A 19,423-nucleotide genomic window follows, 5' to 3' on the forward strand; every position below is an offset into this window, starting at 1 on the left:
GCGGCGGTGCGGGGTGGCGCGGCCTGGCTGGGCAGGAGCGGCGGCGACGGCCCTCTGAGGAGGCGCCCTGCGGGGCTCGCAGGGCCGCCTGAGGGGCGCGCGGCGCCGCCGGAGCCGAACAAAGGGGCAGGCGGAGCGTCGAGCGGGGGGCTGCGGGTCGAGGGTCCCTCAGAGCGGCGGCTGGGCGGGTGGATGGAGGCGCCCGCCGTGTGAAGAGGCCCGGCTGGAGCATCAGGCGGCGGCGAAGGGCGGCCCTGTGAGCAGCCGGTGAGTCCCGGGACGGGGGCGTCGTCGAGGGTCTCTGCTGGGCGGGCGGCGGGGGAGCAGCAGCCCGCCCCCCCCCTGCGTGGCCCCGTTGAGCCTGCCGGAGCAGCTGCAGCACCTCTTGGCACAGGGGGAACTCTGCCCCCGAAGGGCTGCTGGGCTGGGGCCGGTCCTGGACCAGGCTGCGGGCTTTCGGTGTACAGCCTGCCCCCGTTGGGGGAGGGCATGGTTGGATTCAGGCCACAATCCCGTCCACGCTTTCCTGGGAGTAAGCCCCGTTGACCACAGTGGAGCTGACTTCTGAGCAGGCATGCATGAGGTTGGGTTCTGAGACCACAATCATAGCCACGCTTTCCTGGGAGTAAGCCCTATTGACTATTATGGGACATACTTATGCGTAGACATGCATTGGATTGTTCTCTGAGGCTGCACTCCTATCCACACTTTCCTGGGAGTAAGCTCCAACCACTACAATGGGGCTTACTACTGAGCAGGCACAGATCCATAGATTAATCCAGGGCTTTTCAAACTGGGGTGTCACGACGCCCCAGCCTGTGAGCCCTGGTCTCTGCCCCTTAAGGGGCGGGAGCAGCCTGGAGGCACCATCCCCAGGATCGCACTGCTGCGGGGGGGGGGGGGCTGCAGGGGCTTGGGTGCACTTGGGTGTTCCTGCGGCCCTGCTAAAGCAGAAGTGGAGTGAGGCTTCAGGAGGCTTGGGTAAGTGCACCCAAGCCCCTGCAGCCCCCCTGGGCGGTGTGATCCATAGGATCGCACTGCTGCCTCCCACCAGCCCCTGCTGCCTCCCCCCACCAAACTCTCCCAGAGAGTTTGAGAACCACTGGATTAACCTATAGATTCTTTATGGTCACTTGAGTACTATAGACTTGCTTGTTTGAAGTAATAGTTAATGAATGACAGGTGGATTGATGATCTTCCCCTTTCAAATGAGTGGGACTTCTTCTAGTCTGTGTTGGCAATGGATAGAGGTGTTTGTTTCCAGTGAGTAAGGTAGGTTTACATCCCTATTCTTGCTGAACACAATGGGTTTCTTTCTGAGTAAGGTAAATAGCACACCTAGCAATGGCAAGTTCAGAATGGAGGTGAGAGATTCTGGGTCAATTCAGAGTCAAAGGGTGTGGTCTTGTGTGCATCTCTCTGCCATACAACACTGAACTGAGTTTACCTAAAATTAAAATAATTACCATCTCCTGTATTCAGTAGTTCCTAATTATTGAACACAGGTTCAGTAATCAGCAGAATGGGTTGGCAGAGATCTTGGAATGTACTATCTTAAGCTGCAGGTGTGGCTTGGGTACCTTCCTATGGGAGGACCCTGCTGGCACTTAAATAGCATGTGCAGGGGTGTCATCTGGCCTAGCTTCCTGACTTTTTATATGTAGGGAATTTGTGGTTATGAACAACTTTAACATGAGGACACCTCACACAGACACAGGCACACGCACTTTGAAGTGGAAAGAAAACCTTAATCCATAGATTCTGTTAATCTTATTGAACTAGGAATGATACTGTTGCAGTTAGAATCACTTGAGATAATGCTTTTCCTTCCGTTGTTAGAACCTAGGTACATGTTACATAGAAGCAGAAAAGGGTTTGCAAGGTGGGTTTGAAGTAGATGTGTGAGTGATTCAACCTTTATATAAAGGTTTATGTATACAGTATATAGTCCCCCTCCCTTTCTGCTTCAATTCCCCTTCCAAAGCTGTTTCTGTTACACAAATGAGTACTTTAAGTCTTAACCTGGGAAACAGTTAAAAGGGCTCTACTATTCACCCAGAAGCCATTATACTACTTTTGAGAGGTTGTGATTTCTGATTACAGGCTAGGTATGGATGTACAGTATAACTTTAGAGGCAACTTTGTTCTCAGAACAGTTTTTTGGCTGGGTTAGAATCATACAATCCAATTCTATTCACTTCAAAGCAAGAAAGAAGTCTGTAGACCCTTGACAGTGCTGACTTTCTAGAGCAGTGATTTTCAACCTTTTTCTGACAAGGCATGAAAATGGTCAAGGCACATCATCGGGTTTTTGGCAATTGACAAGGCACACCATGCTGCCAGTGGGGGTTTCACATCCCCCCATTGGCTGTACTAATAAATGACCTTCTCCCAAATTTCTGTGGCACACCTGTCGACTACTCATGGCACACCAGTATGCCACAGCACAGTGGTTGAAAATGGCTTGTTCTAGGAAAAAATTTCAGGGTACAAACTCAAGAGTTGTGTGCATGGTTTGGAAGTGGGTATATTGTATCCTCAGCTCTCAGAATGCATAATTGGATGTATAAGGTAATACTGTAACTTCAAGCTGAAATTAAGTCTGGGACTTTTCAACCAAAAATTCTAGTTCCTCTTAAGTGTATGCAAACATTTGTAGAATAAGCTGTGGAATGTAGTATTTTCTTGTCTGAGGCATTCTATGACAGAATCATACAAAACTGGTGAAAACTGTAATATTAGCAGACACATGTATACTACATTTTAAAGGGTTAAGCTCACTATGAAAAATTAACTTGTTCTGTAATTGGTTTGTATCGTGAATGCTAATGACTTTTGTTTATGCATCTTGTTAGCCTACCCTAACTTTCTCTGAAGACAGATGGGCTTTAATAAGAATTGGTATCATTTTTTAAAAGGACACTTTAATTTTAAATTGTTGCTGGAAGCATATTAGTTTTCCATTTGATGCAGGTCAGTGAGACTAGGCCAGTGAGTGTAGCTTTATTGTCACTGGAGAATGAAAATAGGAATATACAAGTAGTAGAGGAATCCTGAATTTTATGATTGCCTACTCTTGTAGGGTGTTACTGCAGTAAGCTAAACAAAATTTTAGATGCAATTTGAACTATGTATTGAACTATGCTTAACTCTGATCTGTAAATGTGCTAAAAGATGTAATATGAGAAATTGAGTTTTTTCTATCTTGTCTAATGGGGTTTTACTATACTAGCTATGTTGGAAGGAAAAATGTGTTACTGGTCCTATGAAGATGTAATCTAGCAGATTAGAAGCACCCTGCAGAGTTACTCCTTGTTGCTTTTTCAGAGCAGTCTGGGCAATGTAAGGACTGCATCAGTGCATTTGCTAACCATAATTGGTGTGAAGCCAATTGTAAACATTAGCCATAGATGCAAGTTATGGTTTGGTGATAACTATAGTTAGCAAAACTGTGGTGTAAATTATGGCCCAATTCCAACCAGCTTTCCAGAGCTGATGTAGCTGTGCCAACAGGGTGTGTGTTGCATTCTCTGGGAGGGCAGTCATGGAGGGCTGCATTATGGCTGCATCTGAGCTGAAAGGTTGGTTAGGATTGGGCTGTAAACCTCACTGAGAAGAATATCTCCACAAAGTGGGAAAAGCACATTACGTCTGTACTGAGCTAGAGTGATAAAATGCATAGGGTATTGACCATATATAATTGTAGATGCAATCCAGAAAGCATCATCATTGTTTAATAATTTATCTGTAATCTGGTACCTCTGCATGAAATTATGAAATGCCTACAGGGTGGATGGGAAATAAGGGTGGATGTGAAATAAGAGCATTATTAGATCAGGCCAAGGACCCATCTAGTTCAACTTCCTCACAGTGGCCTACCAGATATCTCTGGGAGCACATAAGACAACAAGGTACCTGCATCCTGTTGCCACACCTTTGCCCCTGGCATTCAGAGATAGACTATCTCTAAACCCCAGAGATTGCAGTCATGACTTGTAACCTGTGATGGACTTTTCCTCCATAAATCTGTCCGACCTCCTTTTAAAGGCATCTAGGCCAGGTGCCATCACTGCATCCTGTGGCAAGGAGTTCTGCAGATTAATTATACATCAGGTAAAAAAAAATTAATTACATACTGAGTAAACAAAATGTTGCAAAGTGAGCCAGAAGGTCAATCAATGCAAAAGATGGGTGTGTTGTATTACTGTGCAGAACAGAAATGACAACCACTCTAGCATCCATTTTCATCTGCTATTGAATTGGTAGTGTAAGATGAATAGTTTACAATACTTGGGGCCCAATTCTAACTAAAGACTGCCCGCAGGGTGCAGCCATGCTGGCACACACTCTGCTGCAACCTGCAAGTGACCAGAGATCATGTGGGGGCCAAGAGGTAAGTAAATGTTTTTTACCTACCTTACTATGCTCCTGCATGTGTCCCTATGGACCTGCTCTTTAGCTGGCGCAAGTTCAAATAAAGGGGAGTGGTTGTGTCAAGACCAAAATGGAGTGGAGGATATCAGCTGAGCCATTGCTGCTGATACTCACCCACCACTGGCTTATTGTCTGTTACAGGGGAAGCTGTAGCTGTGCTTCTGAAATGGCTGCTGGCAGCATACTGCACACACCTCCAGCAACCATATTACTGCAGTGAAACTGTCTTCCACTGTGGTTTAAAGCTGGCCCAACCCTGGTTATCCTTCTCTAACAGCCCAGTGCTAACTGCTTTTTTGAGTGAGCTAGCTGTTTTAATAAATTTTAATCAAACATCTTTAAACTCCAAGAGTGTCAAATTCCCAAATTCAAAACTTGGTAGTTTCATACTAGAGCCTGGTTTAACTGAAGTATATATAGCATCTGTCTCAGACAGTTCTGGATATTGAAATACTCCCCTACTGTTTTCTGGGTGTTAGCATTTTTTAAATATCTGGCATATAAAAGCTCGTACCACAGTCTTTAAGGTGCCTCAAGACTCTTGGCTATCACTCTGGAATGCCATAATCTACTTAAGTGTACTATGAAGTCTTTTTATACTGTGTGTATACAGAGAGGGCTATATAATAGAAAAGGAGGAATATTTATATCAGAAGTCTCTACAAATTAGCAACTACCATTGAGAAGCTCAGCATATTCACTGGCTCTGTTGGGGCAAGAGTCTGTATGACTATTTTGTTCAAAGAATGTGTGTCTTGATTTGTTCTTTCAGTTTCATTAAGTACTGGCTAATCTTTTTAACATTTCCATAAAATTATATTTTTAAATAGAATATTTAATTTAATATTTAATAGAATAATTTAAATTAATAGAATTTTTAATTAAATTAATTTAATAGAATATTCAATATAATATTTAAAAATAACAGATAGCTAACAGCTTCTTCAATAACTAATGTCTTGTCTAAACACCTGCTTCTTCAATAACTAATGTCTTGTCTAAACACCTTCCTAAATATAAACACTTTGTTTGGTGGGGGGATATTGGTACTTAGAGGTGTAACTTGCTTCTGAGATGGATCACTGGCAAAGCAGTTGGGATTGTAAGGATCTGAATTGGCTATTTAATACAGTTAGGAGGATCTTCTCTATTTAAAGAAGTCAATCATATAACACAGCATGCTCTAAGATACATGATGAAGAACAGGAACCACATGCGTATAGAGCAATACTCCTGACAGACATAACTAGCTTGTTAGCTGGACTGGGTGAATGTTCTAGTACAGAGGAAGCAGGTAACTTTTTCTGTAGCTATAAATATAACTACTGACCTTTCAATTTTTATTGTTTGTGTTAACTAAACTTGTGTTTGCTAGCACTTTTGTATAGTAACTTACCAATGTTGTAGGCCTAATGTAAAGGCTTGTTCTAGCTGGGTTGGAAAGATGCTGACAAACTTAGAGTATTTGTCTTCATCTTCAAACTGACTTCAACCACCATGTTTGTTGAAACCTGTATTCTGAAACTCTTATGTATATAATTCTATAGTTATGTTGTATTATTTTGCAGGGTAATACTGTGTTACCCACTTACCCCTGCTAACTGCAGAGAAGCACCTTTGAAATGACGGCTGGCTTACCAGGGTAAAGCAACTGTCTTTATTTAATGTGTCTCTTTTAGATTGTGAGACCCTCTGGGACAAGGAACACTTCCTCATTGTCTTGCTGTGTAAACAGCTTAGAGCAGTGGTTCTCAAATTTAGGGAGAGTTTTGCTCCATAAGTAAGTCTTTGCAGGGGAAGGGCTATGGCAGCAATGCGATCCCCAGGATCACATCGCTAAGGGGGCTATTTTTACTTACTGAGGGCTGCTGGCAGCTGCAGGAGTTGTGGGGAGCCCCCAGCAGCCCTCCGCAAGGCTCCCCAATGCTTAGAATGTTGACAAAAAAGTAATCGCTAAGCGCTTCCTGGTTGCTTGGAGACTGGTTTTTCTCAACATTTTAACATTCTGTGTCAACATTCTAAGCATTAGGGAGCCCTGCGGAGGGCTGCATGGGGCTCCCTGCAACTTTTGCAGCTGCCGGCAGCCCTCAGTAAGTAAAAATAGCCCCCTTTCACCACCATTAGCTATGCGATCCTGGGGATCATGTCGCTACCTCCCCTCTTTCCTCTGCCCCTTAAAGGGAAGCTTTACACAAGCTGGTGGGTCACAACCCACCAGTTTGAGAACCAGTGGCTTAGAGAACTTTGAAAAGTGGTATGAAAATATTTTAATAAAATTATGTGTTTTGAAAACAGTAGTTGACTGATGGTACAATCCTATGCTGGTGTACCCAAAAATAAATCCTCTTGCATTCAATGGAACTTCCAGATAAGTTTGTATAGAATTGCACCCATAAGTCGAGGTGTTTGTTTTCGGTGAGTAAATTAGGCTGTAATCCTAAATCTTGCTGAACACAATGGGCTTACTTCTGAGTAAAATAAATAACACTGTTTTCAAACACCACTAGCCAAAAGCTAATCTCATGGACTTATCTAGATCTGTTTCCAAGCCATGGAAGAATAGATACATCTGTCCTAAGATTTTAGGTTAGTAATATCAAGGCTTTTTCTAGCTGTGTATTTTAAAAATCTGTACCCTTAATGTAATTACATAAAAGTAGAAAGAGTTGCTATTCTTTTAATAGTGTATTGAGACTTGTTTGTGTTTCTACAGATCACTCAGATGAAAACTACTGTTTTCAGTAGTTTTCCTCTTGATAAGACTTGTAAACGAATGAGAAATATTTAACTAGTTTAATCCTGGTGTAGATTTGTCCTCAGTTGCCTAGGATTTTAGACTTCAGGATTTTGGTCAGCAAAAATATCCCTATAATTCTTAGTTCAGTAACAAAGGGCAGAATTACATGCAAGAAAATATCTAGCGGAAGATTCCAGTCCAAACCAATATGTCAGGGACTCAAAGACAGTATGTCATGATAGCACTAAACTGGGATTTCAGGTCCTCTGGAAAGTGCATATCCCAGGGTTCTTGGTGCCTAGGATGTTGACCTTTTTTACATTCCGGGCAGTAATAGATGCTTCACAGAAAGGTTTTCTGAAAAGTCTCCCTTTTGCTGCTATTAACTTTGGAAAGGTGAGATAAAGATGGGGCATGCTGGTGGGGTGAGGCAGGAAGATGGGTTAAGTAACACTTTTGGTATGATTGTGAGAATAGGGTTCATATTTCACAGTGGACTGAATAAAATCCAAACCCAGTTTGGATGTTTTCTTTTTGAGAATAATTTGGCTGGATGTATTCTGAATGAAGTTGGAGTGGAGGAATGACACACAATTACCTTTAACTTTTAAATATTATATAGTCATCAAAATGAACAGTAAAAGTCTAGACCATAATAGTGTTTCCCCAAAGGAACAACTAGACAAAGGCTTTATCATGTCCCCAGTGTATTTTGTAGCTATCCTACCACACAGAGATGAAGTCATGATCCTTCTGCCCTATATAAGGAGAAACCTCATCTACTAGTAAAATTTGCATTCACTGATGCTTAGCAGCGTACTCTAGGGTGAGGATATAGTTTCTTGGGGCTCACCATGGGCCCCAAGAGAATTTTCAGCAAGGACCTCAGAACTAGAGAGAGAGCTTAACATCGCCTATTTCTGGTTGTCCCACTACTGAGTGGTGAATTAATTGATTGTGTTGCAGTAATCTACAAACTACTACGGATAATTCATCTAAAGAGGATATCTAAATTTAAAATAAATTAAAACAGCTCCACTCCCTCCCCCATCACACCTTCTTCCCCTGCCCTGAAATGCCTCACCTCACACCTTCACTCACCTCTCCGCCGCCTGGTGCTTCTCATGGAGTTTGGACGACGGTCTACCGGCTTCTGACCAGCACTGTCCCAGCACGGACTCACGTTGGGCCAGTGGTAATGGTCACAGATGTGCCTTACAGCACGTTTGTGACAGTGTGTGCTGATGGTGAGCTGGTGTGCATTCATCAGGATTGGGCTCTAAGTATGGTAGCAAAGTATGATGAGTTGCTACCATCAGGAAGTCCCAGAAAAGGCTCTGGGACCTGTTTGGTTGAACTTTTCACAACTGTTCCTCCACCTTTGCCTTAGCTGCTGTCCCTTTAGTGTAATTGCTCTCAGCTCCTGGAAAACTAGGGAATTTTTTGAGCTCTTACATGTTGCAAAATTATCTGACACAATTCTTCAAATCACATGGGCCTTTTTGGCATATGAGTCATAAGGTAGGGCTTTTACAGAGCTAACACTGAAACAGGAAAATATTTTGGAATCACAAAGTATCATTCAACCGACAAGTCAGTTAGCCTTTATAATCCCCTCTTTTTTTCAGATGTTTAAGATCTTAGTAAGTCTAAACACTATCAAATAAGTGATCAGTCTGTGATGTAGGAACCACACTAAATTCCTCCACTGCATAACCAGATCATTATTATCCAGAATAGAGCACCCAGGTCTGGCTTGCTGGTTCTCTAGTCTATTGGAAGCATACACAGTTACTACTAGGTATGGAATGGATGGAACATTGTGTTGTCGACGTATCTTTAAATCCCCCATTCTATTGCCTGTCACACACCTGAATCAGACTTGATTTTGGGAGGAGCGCTTCCAGTAGCAGCCTGCAATATATATTTGTGCTTGCAGAATGCATACTTTATTTACTGTGTGTGTGTCTTGGATCTCAGTGACTCACTTATAACTGTGAAAAATTGATAGAATGTTTCCCTAACAGATAGGAAGCTAAAGTTATATATATATATATATATATATATATATATATATATATATATATATATATATATATATATATATATATATATATTTCCTTAACACCCTGATTACTAGAAATATCTGAAAATAGGACATTTTTGTCTCTTGCACCCAAATGCACAGCATGAAGCCAAGCCACATGTGGGAGTAGTTTAAGAGTATGCCCCCTCACACTGACCAACCTAGGATTGAAGATCATTTTACAATGGTAGTTGAGAAATTACGATACACGTAATACAAAAGAGGGTTCCTCTTCAGAATAGGATAGAGAACATGGTTGTTCCAGTTCCAAGGCGAACAGCCTTGCAGGGTTCACATTATAGTTGCATGTTAAATACATATATATAGGAAGTATACATTCAGTGAACGCCTGTTGTATGAGGGATTCCTAATATTTTCCACGTCAGCTGAATATCTGTGATTAAGAAGGATCCGTGAATCGATGAGTAAGTGTCATGTGACTCCCTGATGGTCAATGGCAGCATTCAGTAGTATACAGTAATTCCATAACTCTGTTCCTAACATTTATCAGATGTGTGAGGGAGTGTTTGCAATAGACTAACTTTGCACATTCACAGAGTATAACTATATACCACAGACACTCGCCTATAAGTCGATCCCACAGATAAGTCAAGGGCAGGTTTTGAGCCAACAATCATGCAATTTTCTATGGCCCTTAGATAAGTCGGGGGTTAAACTTAGGGGAGTGTCTGACTATAGTTTTGTCTGATTTTACTCGAGGCCAGATCCTGAAAAATAACCCACCACTAATTGTTACCTAAGAACTGTAGTCTCTAATTTATTAAAAACATAGTAAAAGATCATAAGATACATTTTTATTCTTTTTAAATTCTGGTCATCACCTTTTTGTAAGCACTATCAGAGTAAGTGCACTGTAAACAACATACCAGTAAAACAGTGGTTCCCAACCTGGTATTCATGTACCCCCGGGGACACTCAACAGGACCTTTAGGGGTACTTGAAAAAGAATGGAATAATGGTAGGTAAAGGCAGGTCATGCTCCAGAATGCCTTGCAAGACAGGAATGTCTTGCAGGGACCAGCAAGGCAGGAAGGGAGGTAGCTAGTTGGCTGTGAAAGCCCCACCAATAGCTAGTTTTTGGTCATCAATTCATGTATGAACCAGTGATTGAAAACCAGCACAGTAAAAAAGCTGAAACATGATATGGAAAGTGATCAGTCACCCAGAATTTCTCACCACACTTCTGGTGCAAAACAGTGCAAAGGGCAGAGTCTTCTGTTCTTCACACAGCTAAAAAGAGAAAACACTATGATAAGTACATGAAGTCTGGGCTTTCATATAGAGAAAATGAGGGCTTGTATTATTAATTACAAACATTTTGCTAATATGAAGGGTACAATTTATGGAAATGGGCTGCCAAGGGATATGCAAGTGAAAAAGGTTGGGAACCACTGCAGGAGAACCATGAATCAAATCCACCTTTAAGGTGTCTGGTGTGTTAAGCCAGAAGCTCTACGTACAACATACAACCCATAAAACATAACTGGGAGCATGCAATTCAATTCACAGCAGAGAGATGCAGCTGCATATATTTACAGCCCTTTTTACTCAGAAGTTGACCCACTGCTTTCCATGGGTGTTATTCTTAAGTAAGGGTGCATTGAATTGTAGCCTGCTTCAGATGGAAAGAAGGATTCCCATCCTGGTGTTTCAAAAAACAGACCTGTTTTGCAAGCATTTGCAAAGCAGAATCAGGCTACAGTGGAAGGAAGGAGAATAAAAGGTTAACAAATTGCTTCTAAGGAGCTGCCTGCTGCTTGAGAAACTTGGTGCCTGTCTGCAGCTTGAGAAAGGAAACTTTTCAGAGTTGAAAGGCTTTGCCCTCTGATTGACCCAGAGATAAGGCGAAGTGATAATTTGAGCTTGATTACTTGGCAAAAATTTCAGTACATTTTGGATCTGCATGAGAGTTTCAGAATCCTTAAATACTTGGTTAGTGGTGGAAATTTGATAGAGAAATCTGAAAGTCTAGTTTGACATCTCTGGATCCAAAGTGAAGCTGAAGTCTTTGTAATAGTGTTAGGAAACAAACGTAAGACCCATGGGTGCTACTGTGGGAAGGTGCCTATTCAACCTCCGACACTCAATCAGCCTTGAAAGAGGAAGGCCTTGTGGCAGACAGAACAGAACCCCATATATAGAAGGATGGGCAGTTGTAGTTTCCAATTTCACAAATTTTAGCAATCTTTGGATAGAGAGAGATTTCCTTTGGCAGACAGTAATGTGTCTGTACTTGCAGAATACAGGTGAAGTCTCGGTATCCATGGGCTCTGGATCCCCTGAGGATACTGGAATGATCCACAGGGACTCTAAACACGACCAGAACCTTGTCCCAGTTGCATTCTAAGTCTTTCTGAGGCCTGTAGAGGCCACGTTGGCAAAACTAGTTAAAGTACCCTTTAAACTGTACCGGCGGTGGTGGTGTTCTGAAGCCTGTACAGGCTGTTAACGGCTAAAGGTGGCATTTAGAATTGTGTAATAGAAACTCTGCAAACTCACAGAATTTTGCCCTGGAAAATTTAAAAATCTGCTATGAAACATACCATTTAAATTGGAGTGCCTAAAATACAAGGTAAAAATCCTAAAACATACAGTACACACCAATGAATGTCAGTAGGATTATTATATAATTGATTTCTGGTTAAAATATGTTGCCTTTCCCACACATCTTGTCACTACTATGTGGAGTTTTTCTTTTGGCTAGCTTGAGACCGTGGCCACAATCCCATGGATGAACTTGGAAATGAGGTTAACTGGACTTATTGGGACTTCCAGGTAATCTTGTATATATGAGCAAAAGTTAATACTACGCTTAAGGGCCAGTGCTTTTGGTGGGGGGGCCTAACTACAGTTTAGCAATTAAGACAGGACCATAGGGTGGCATGTTCCTTTCCTCCACTTCCACATTTCTAAAGTATGAACACCACCACTTCTCTCCACTGCCAGCGTTATGGTATGTGACACTAACTGCAATTACAACTAACTACAGAGTCTTTGAAATCAGCTTGGAATCCTGGTTAAGCCAGAAGAGTGTTGGCTTTAACTGTGCTTAATATTGCTGTGGTATGCTGAACTGGTTAAGGTTAGCAAAGGGCACTCTCTAGAAGGGAATGGGAATAAACTATCCTCTGATATTTTCCCAGTTATATAACTGTAGTTGACCAGTTGGGAATGTTGCATCTATAATAGATTCTTCAGTTTTCATTTTTAAAGCCTCTTCAGTGTTACTTTGCATTGCCAGTTCATCTGCTGGACAATATAGGATGTTTTCTTTGGGTCAGTGTTGCTGAAGAAGAGTACTACAGCCAAGTGCTCAGTTTCTCTACTGTTTTTACTTCCCAAGTGACCCTGCAAGGCAACCATAGGAGATACAACTAAATGTTCATGCATGCTGGGAGCATCTGGTTGCTTGGTAGCTTTAAAAAGTTTTCTTCGTCTTCCTAGGACCAACAACACAGCTCATCCTATTTTTTGGTGAAGAAAGATTTAATATTTTCTAATTATCAATTTAATGGTTTCATATTTATGTTTATAGTTAGGGTTATGCTATGCATTATTTGTATATTTCAGCTGAAATCAAAGAATAGGTGGTAACTCATATTGATGGTGTGTGTGTGTTTTGCACTTGGACGTGCCTGTGGGAAATTTTCACACACAGTAACATTGGTATGATTTCTTTTATTTGAACACTAGCAAATATTGTTGATCTGGATTAAGCTGCTAAGATTGCTGATTGTATTGGGTTTTCATTTAGTTATAACTTTGTGTAAAGAGTAGTATGAATCTACAATGTTCTCAGAGTAATGTGTGACAGTTGCAGTGTACATGCCAAGCTTTGATAATATTTCATGTATGTGATGAAGTGGACTAGTTCACAGAAATTTATGCTACAATAAATGTTTGTTTTTAAAATACCATGGGATTCTTTGTTTTTATTGCAACAGACTAACATGGCTACTTCTCTAGAACTAGTTCCTCCAATGCTTCCCTTAGCCATTTGCTCATTAGAAGAGATGGTTGGCATTTATTTATTAGAGAACCAGTAAAAAAAAGCCACAGAAATGCAATCTACTGTAGATACTTGCCTATAGGGCAATAAATTTGTCCCAACAGATAGCTCCTGAATCTACCCTTCGCCTTATCTGCGGGGCCACTCAGGGTCAGGGCTGTTTCAGGCACACTGCGGAGCAGCTGCGATGCTGCTGGGGAAGGTGACGCGCTGCTCCCTCCTTCCCACCTTGAGTGGGGAGCCTGATGGAGCTGCTCCGCTCGCCTGCTGCTCCCTCCTTCACACCTCGAGTAGAGAGCCTGACGGAGCTGCTCCGCTCGCCTGCCTCCCTGCCTCCCTCCCTCCTCACTTGCCTCCCTCCTCCTTACTGCACCTGGGCATTGCAGTCCCGCCGGCTCAGGCTTCCTGAGCCTGGTCTCCTTGGCTCTGCCTTCCTCCTCCTCCACCCCTGCTTGTCTTCGTAAGGACAGGAAAGGGGAGCAGGAACCTGGAGCGCCCATGCCTGTTGTCAGTGGGGCTTACTCCCAGGAAAGTGCACATAGGATGGCAGCCTTTGAGCCCAAGCCAGTGCATGCCTACTCAGAAGTAAATTCAATTACTGTCAATGGGGCTTACTCTAGGAAAAGATTGTAACTTGAAGATGGGGCAAGAAACGGGAGGGCTGCTTCTTCATGCAGAGTCTACAGCTCTGCATCTGCTTCTTCCCAGCAAGAGGGAGGAAGGGAGCCCCCCACACAGCCTCCCTCCTGCCCGCCCGCCCCCCCACTCCTGCACTGCCTGCTTCTCTCTGCCCTTCAGCCCCAGCCCCTCTCTTCCCTCCACCAGCCTTCACTCTGTTGTACTGTTTTCTCCCCCTTCTCTTCTCCCTTCCCCACTGTCCCTCTTTCTCTGCCCCCTATTTACAAGCCATGCAACCAGGGAACTGACCAGGAAACCCCCTGACAGCCTTGATCCTGCTGTAAATCAAGAGGAGGAAACAGCCCTTAGACCAGGTGAGGGTGGGCTTGTTGCAGCTGTAGGATGCACCTTCCCTGAAAGTGGAAACACTCCCATCAAATGTCTCACAAACTACAACTCAGAACACCATTACTTAGGAATAACACCCGGGGAAAGCAATGGGTTTGCTTCTGAGTAAATAGGGTTTCAGCTATGTGCAGCTGCACTTGGTCACTGCCATTTGCTATTGCTTATCTCTGCTGTGAATTGAATTGCACACTCCCAGTTGTGTTCTGAGTTGTATGTTATATGTAGAGCTTCTGGCTTAAGAGCACAAGACTCTGCCTTTGCACTGTTTTGCATCAGAAGTGTCCTGAGAAATTCTGAGTGATAGATCACATTTTTACATTTTAGTTTTTTTCCTGTGCAGGTCTTTTTTTTTTTTTTTACAGAGTATAAAGTCAGAATCCACTGGATTATTATTATTTTATTAAATATTTTATTTATTTATTACAGATACAGTTGAGGAAAATGGGTTAAACTTTAAGCAGGTACTACACAGGTTACACATAAGGATATGGCCCTAGATTACAACATACATTATTCAAAAGAAAAGCAATCAAATGACTGGAAAAAAAAATATTACTAATACACAGCAGTATACATGCTTTATCACTGTTGGAGACAGGATGCTGGAGTAGGTAGATTTTGTCTGGTCCAGGAGGACTCATTTTTTTTTAACTTTGTAAGCATACCAATTGAATTGTTTTATCAAATGAACTTTGTGAACAACCAGTCTGACCAACATTACACACACACACCCCTGTGGACCCCAATCCAACTAGTCATTTCTCCCATTCTCCTTGGATAGGATTGAACCCTTTATTAATTTAATGAAATTAAATTTTTCCAGCAGCTGGTGGGGAAAACAAAAATAGACCATGAAAATATATCAGAGCTGATAAGGGTTTGGTTAGGAGGCTGATTTGTCTCCTATTCTAGGAGATGCACAGCTCAAGCATGTGCATGTCTACTCAGAAGTAAGTCCCATTAGAGTCAATGGGGCTTACTCCCAGGAAAGTGTGGATAGGATTGGGCTGGCAATCACTTCATCAATGGCTGATAAGTATTCCCTTCAAATAGCACGATTCATCACTTTAAAAATACAGCCTTTCCTCTTCAGTCAAACAACAAGATTAATAAATCACTTTAAAAATAGTACCCTTTTTCTGCTCCTGGCCAAGTAAAGTGTGTGCTTGTCTCTCCCCCTCCCCCTTTGCCAACTGCATGGAAGCAACTTTAAGAGTCCTGATGACTGGTAAAATACAGGAAGCGTTTTATTTGGGGAGGGGGAGGAAGGCGGGAAGGTTTGGAGATTGAAAGGGGGGAGTGGAAGACGGAAGGGGTTGAAAAGAGAGATTTCACTTTGATGAGAAGCGATCCCAGGATGGGAACTAGGAACCAACCAGACAAGGAACAGCGAGGGTTAAGGACTGCAAGCTGAACATGGTCGGTACTTGCCAGATGGGGGTTGGAGTCCAAGAACTTTGGAAACAACATGCAGCGAACACAGAAGGCGGCAGGCTCTGAGTGGAGGGAGAAGAGGGTGGGGCGGCGGCAGCCACTCTCGCAGCTGAGCAACTCCCATTTCTTCTGCTTTAAAAAAAAGTGCAGATGATGGGCAGAATTCTGCCCAGGGATGTGACTGCATCACTTCGAGAGGACATCCCACGACTCCCCTTTGATTTCCTGGCACCACCCTAAAGAGCTGCGCCTCACAGTTTGAATAACACTGCTGTACAGGTTGAGCCTCATTATTCGCATGGGTTCCCTTCCAAGCATGCACTATAGCAAATCAATTTAAAAAAACAAAGTTTCTTTGCTCCAGTGATTTAAAAACAGCCTTGCTGACCTTTGTGATGTAAGATAAGAGTCATTAAGAAGACAATCAGTCCTCCTCCAAGTGCTTATAAAGGCGCTTCACTCAGCCCCTCCCTTCACCAATGCAAAGTGATCACCTTTCTTTCACATGCTCATGGGGAAGGGAGGGGTCCGCTGGGGAGAGAAGGATTGATGAATTGTCAGCCAGTTGCGCTCTCTCTCTCTCTCTCATTAAGAAGGCTATTGTTAAAGGACTGTTCAGTTTTTTAAACTGATTTTAAAGGGATGCATTTTCCCCTTCTCCAGGGATCAGCACATTCCTTCTCATTTGTCGTGACCATTTGTGTTGAGTCAAATCCGTGTATAAAAAATCCGTGTGTAAATAGGCTGGACCTATATTTGTTATCTATGGAAAACTTACTTTAAGTTTGCTGTTTTCAGTGACTGTGTATTGGCATGATGTTGAACGTTAGAGTAGAGATCACCTATGGATGTAACTATCTCATTTTCATGAGTACTGCTGTTTGACATGGCTTCCATGGAAAAATATAAGGAAGTTACCATGTTATAACTCTGCAAAGCATACTAGTTATGAACATATAAAGCTGTATAATATTGAATCGCACCTTTGATCCATTCAGCTTGGCATTGTTTCCATAGACTGGTGTCACCTCTGCAGTGTTTCAGACAGGGTCTTTCAAAGCCCTACCTGGAGATGCCAAGGGTTGACATTGGAATCCTATATATTGAATGCCTGTGTTCTGTTGCTGAGCTGCAGCCCTATCCCCACTTTCTGAGACTTTTATCTGGGGTTGTTTCAGACCACTTGAGTACCCTGTGATGTAAGTTAACAATCAGAACATTTGCACTTCAGTTATTCAGGAAAAAAAGGATCAGAATAGGTCTTAAATGCATCTGTCCCAGGTAAATTCTTAAATAAGTTTGGAAATAATCTGATATAATTCTCACGGAGAATTTGAGCCACAGTAAGTTCATATGGGGGCAGGGGAGAAGGCAGCAACGTGATCCCCAGGGTTGTGTCCCTAAAGGGGCTGCAGCGACTGGCATGTACTCACCAGTCCCTGCAGCAGCGTCCTGGGGGTGCAGGGAGCCTGCGTGACCATCTGTGGACCATTTAGCGGAGGCAAGGCGCAATAGCTGCGCTTTCACTTTTAGAAAGCCGGGGAGCCCTGCAGATGGTCGCTCAGAGCACCCCGCACGCCCAGGAAGCTGCAGCAGGGACTGGTGAGTACATGTGAGTCAATACAGCCATCTTAGGGATGTGTTCCTGGGTATTGCATCGCTGCCCCCACCTCTTAAGGGGGCAGAGGCCAGGGACCTGAGGCTGGGACCCCCCAGTTTGAGAAACCCTGACCTATAGGTTTGTCAGAGGTAAATTATCTTTAGCAGAGTAATAAGGTCATACTATCTCTCAACATTGTGTGGAGGATGGCAACAATGACAATTTCTGAAAATTATAATTGCAGGATCTGCAAGCAATATTTCACTCTCAGATTTTTCTTTTCCTTTCCTCCGCTGAACAAATAATTGACAGAAGGGGGTAGGCTTTGCTGCTTTTCTCTTCCCTAATTGGAAAGTTCTGAGACCTGCTTACTTGGAGCAGTTTGTTGCTGCAGGAGGTTGGATGAAAACCCTGAGAAGCAGGTTTTTGCATTGCAAATTCTCCTCATGAAAGGTTCTGTTTGTTTATTTATAGGAATTATTATATCTATATGTAAGTATATGTGCATACTGTACTGCTTTTCAACAAAAAAGTTCACAAAACGGTTTCCAGAGAAAATCAAATAAGTAAATGATGCCTTGTCCCAGAAGGGCTCACAGTCTGAAAAGATACAGAAGAACACCAGCAAATAGGCAGTAGGAAAGACACTGTGCTGTGTTGAATAGGGGCAATCACTCTGCCTCTGAAAAATATAAGAGGAACACCCCTTGTAAAAGCTCCTCTTTGCTCACTTAGCAGTAAAGCAATCTCTACAGCCCAATCCTAACCTTCATTGGAACAGGCAAGCTGACAGGCCTGCGCAGTGTCCAGTACAGGTTAGGTGGCGGCTGGAGGGCAACTCAGGTAAGGAACTATTTTTCCTTTACCCTGAGTTGAGCCCCACCCACCCTTAGAAAGGTACTGGGATCTGCATGAGTGATTTGCTGACACAAATGCAAGAAGCCCATGTCAGGCCGCTCCGGCCACAAATTAGGGTTTGATATGGAATGGGCTACCATGGCTGGTCACGCCTCCTATACCTTCCTTCCCCACCCTCCATAATACCCACCTACCACCCTCTCCCACCCCCTACATGGGCTGGCACAATCTTACCCCTTCTGCTGACACAGGGATGGGATCCAGTAGGAGCAGACTGGCACACATCCTTGCTCAGGCATGGCCTGCTCCCAGGTTTCTGCAAACATGCATGTTTGCAATACTGAGGAGACAGCAAAGGAGGCCTGCACTGGCCTTCTCACCTTTTGGATTGCGCTGTCAGTAATTTCAGTTTCTTACATGTACCTGTTGAACTTAAAGCAGCTGAATACAATGGTGACAAATATATTTACACCAAGGCATTACTTTTAATGTTAGTTAGGCAGCAACTGTTACCCTGCACGTGCCTGATCTCATCTGATCTTGGAAACTAAGCAGGGTCAGGCCTGGTTAGTACTTGGATGGGAGACCACCAGGGAATACCAGCTGCTGTAGGCTTATTCCATAGTCTTTCGAGACTGAAGGTTGCCAACCAAACCTTAGTTATTTGGCCATAATACAAAGAACCATGCAGTTCCTTTCTTATGCCCAGGGGGACCTGGGGATTGTGTTTCTCAAAGTGCAGTCCACTGTGCCACACAGCAAGCTCAAGTTTTTGATATGGTTTAGAGGTCTGTTGTATAGAGACTGGGTTAGGGATAGAGATAGTGGGCATTCCTGTAATAGCACTTTAGATCCCTGTCTTGGCAGAAAACTGGAATGTTTATCATATTAAAATTAAAGATACCTTTGCAGAACCTGATTTTTGAATTTTGAGCTTATTCTGTATGTGTGTTTTTTTTACTGTTCTGACTAAAAATTCTAGTATAAACAGGTTTTGTTTTCTAGTTTTCTTAAAATAATCTTCAATATATTTAAATTGATTTTTCAGTAGTATTCTTAGTATTAATACTACAGTGAGAGGCTTTAAAGCAAAGCTGTTGTTTTTTTAATTTGGGAAGATCTATCTGGAAAAATTAGTGGTAAAACACTGGAGCTTCTTCATGTGTTGTTTCTGTTGTATATCTTCTATTTTTTATGCAAAACTAGCATATAATACTT

At 42.8% G+C, this 19,423-nt stretch overlaps 1 protein-coding gene across 2 annotated transcripts in view; it reads left to right on the forward strand.

The window, feature by feature from the left end:
• The first annotated feature begins 21 nt into the window (after positions 1 to 21).
• ANKIB1 (ankyrin repeat and IBR domain containing 1) overlaps positions 22 to 19,423 on the forward strand; it is a 79,230-nt gene continuing 59,828 nt past the window's right edge. For both annotated transcript variants that reach the window (XM_066626946.1, XM_066626947.1), the window contains exon 1: positions 22 to 267. The gene's annotated coding sequence lies outside the window, so the exon portion shown is untranslated. The remainder of the gene's footprint in view (positions 268 to 19,423) is intronic.

This window comes from Tiliqua scincoides, chromosome 5 (assembly GCF_035046505.1).
Source record: "Tiliqua scincoides isolate rTilSci1 chromosome 5, rTilSci1.hap2, whole genome shotgun sequence".
Lineage (NCBI taxonomy): Eukaryota > Metazoa > Chordata > Lepidosauria > Squamata > Scincidae > Tiliqua > Tiliqua scincoides.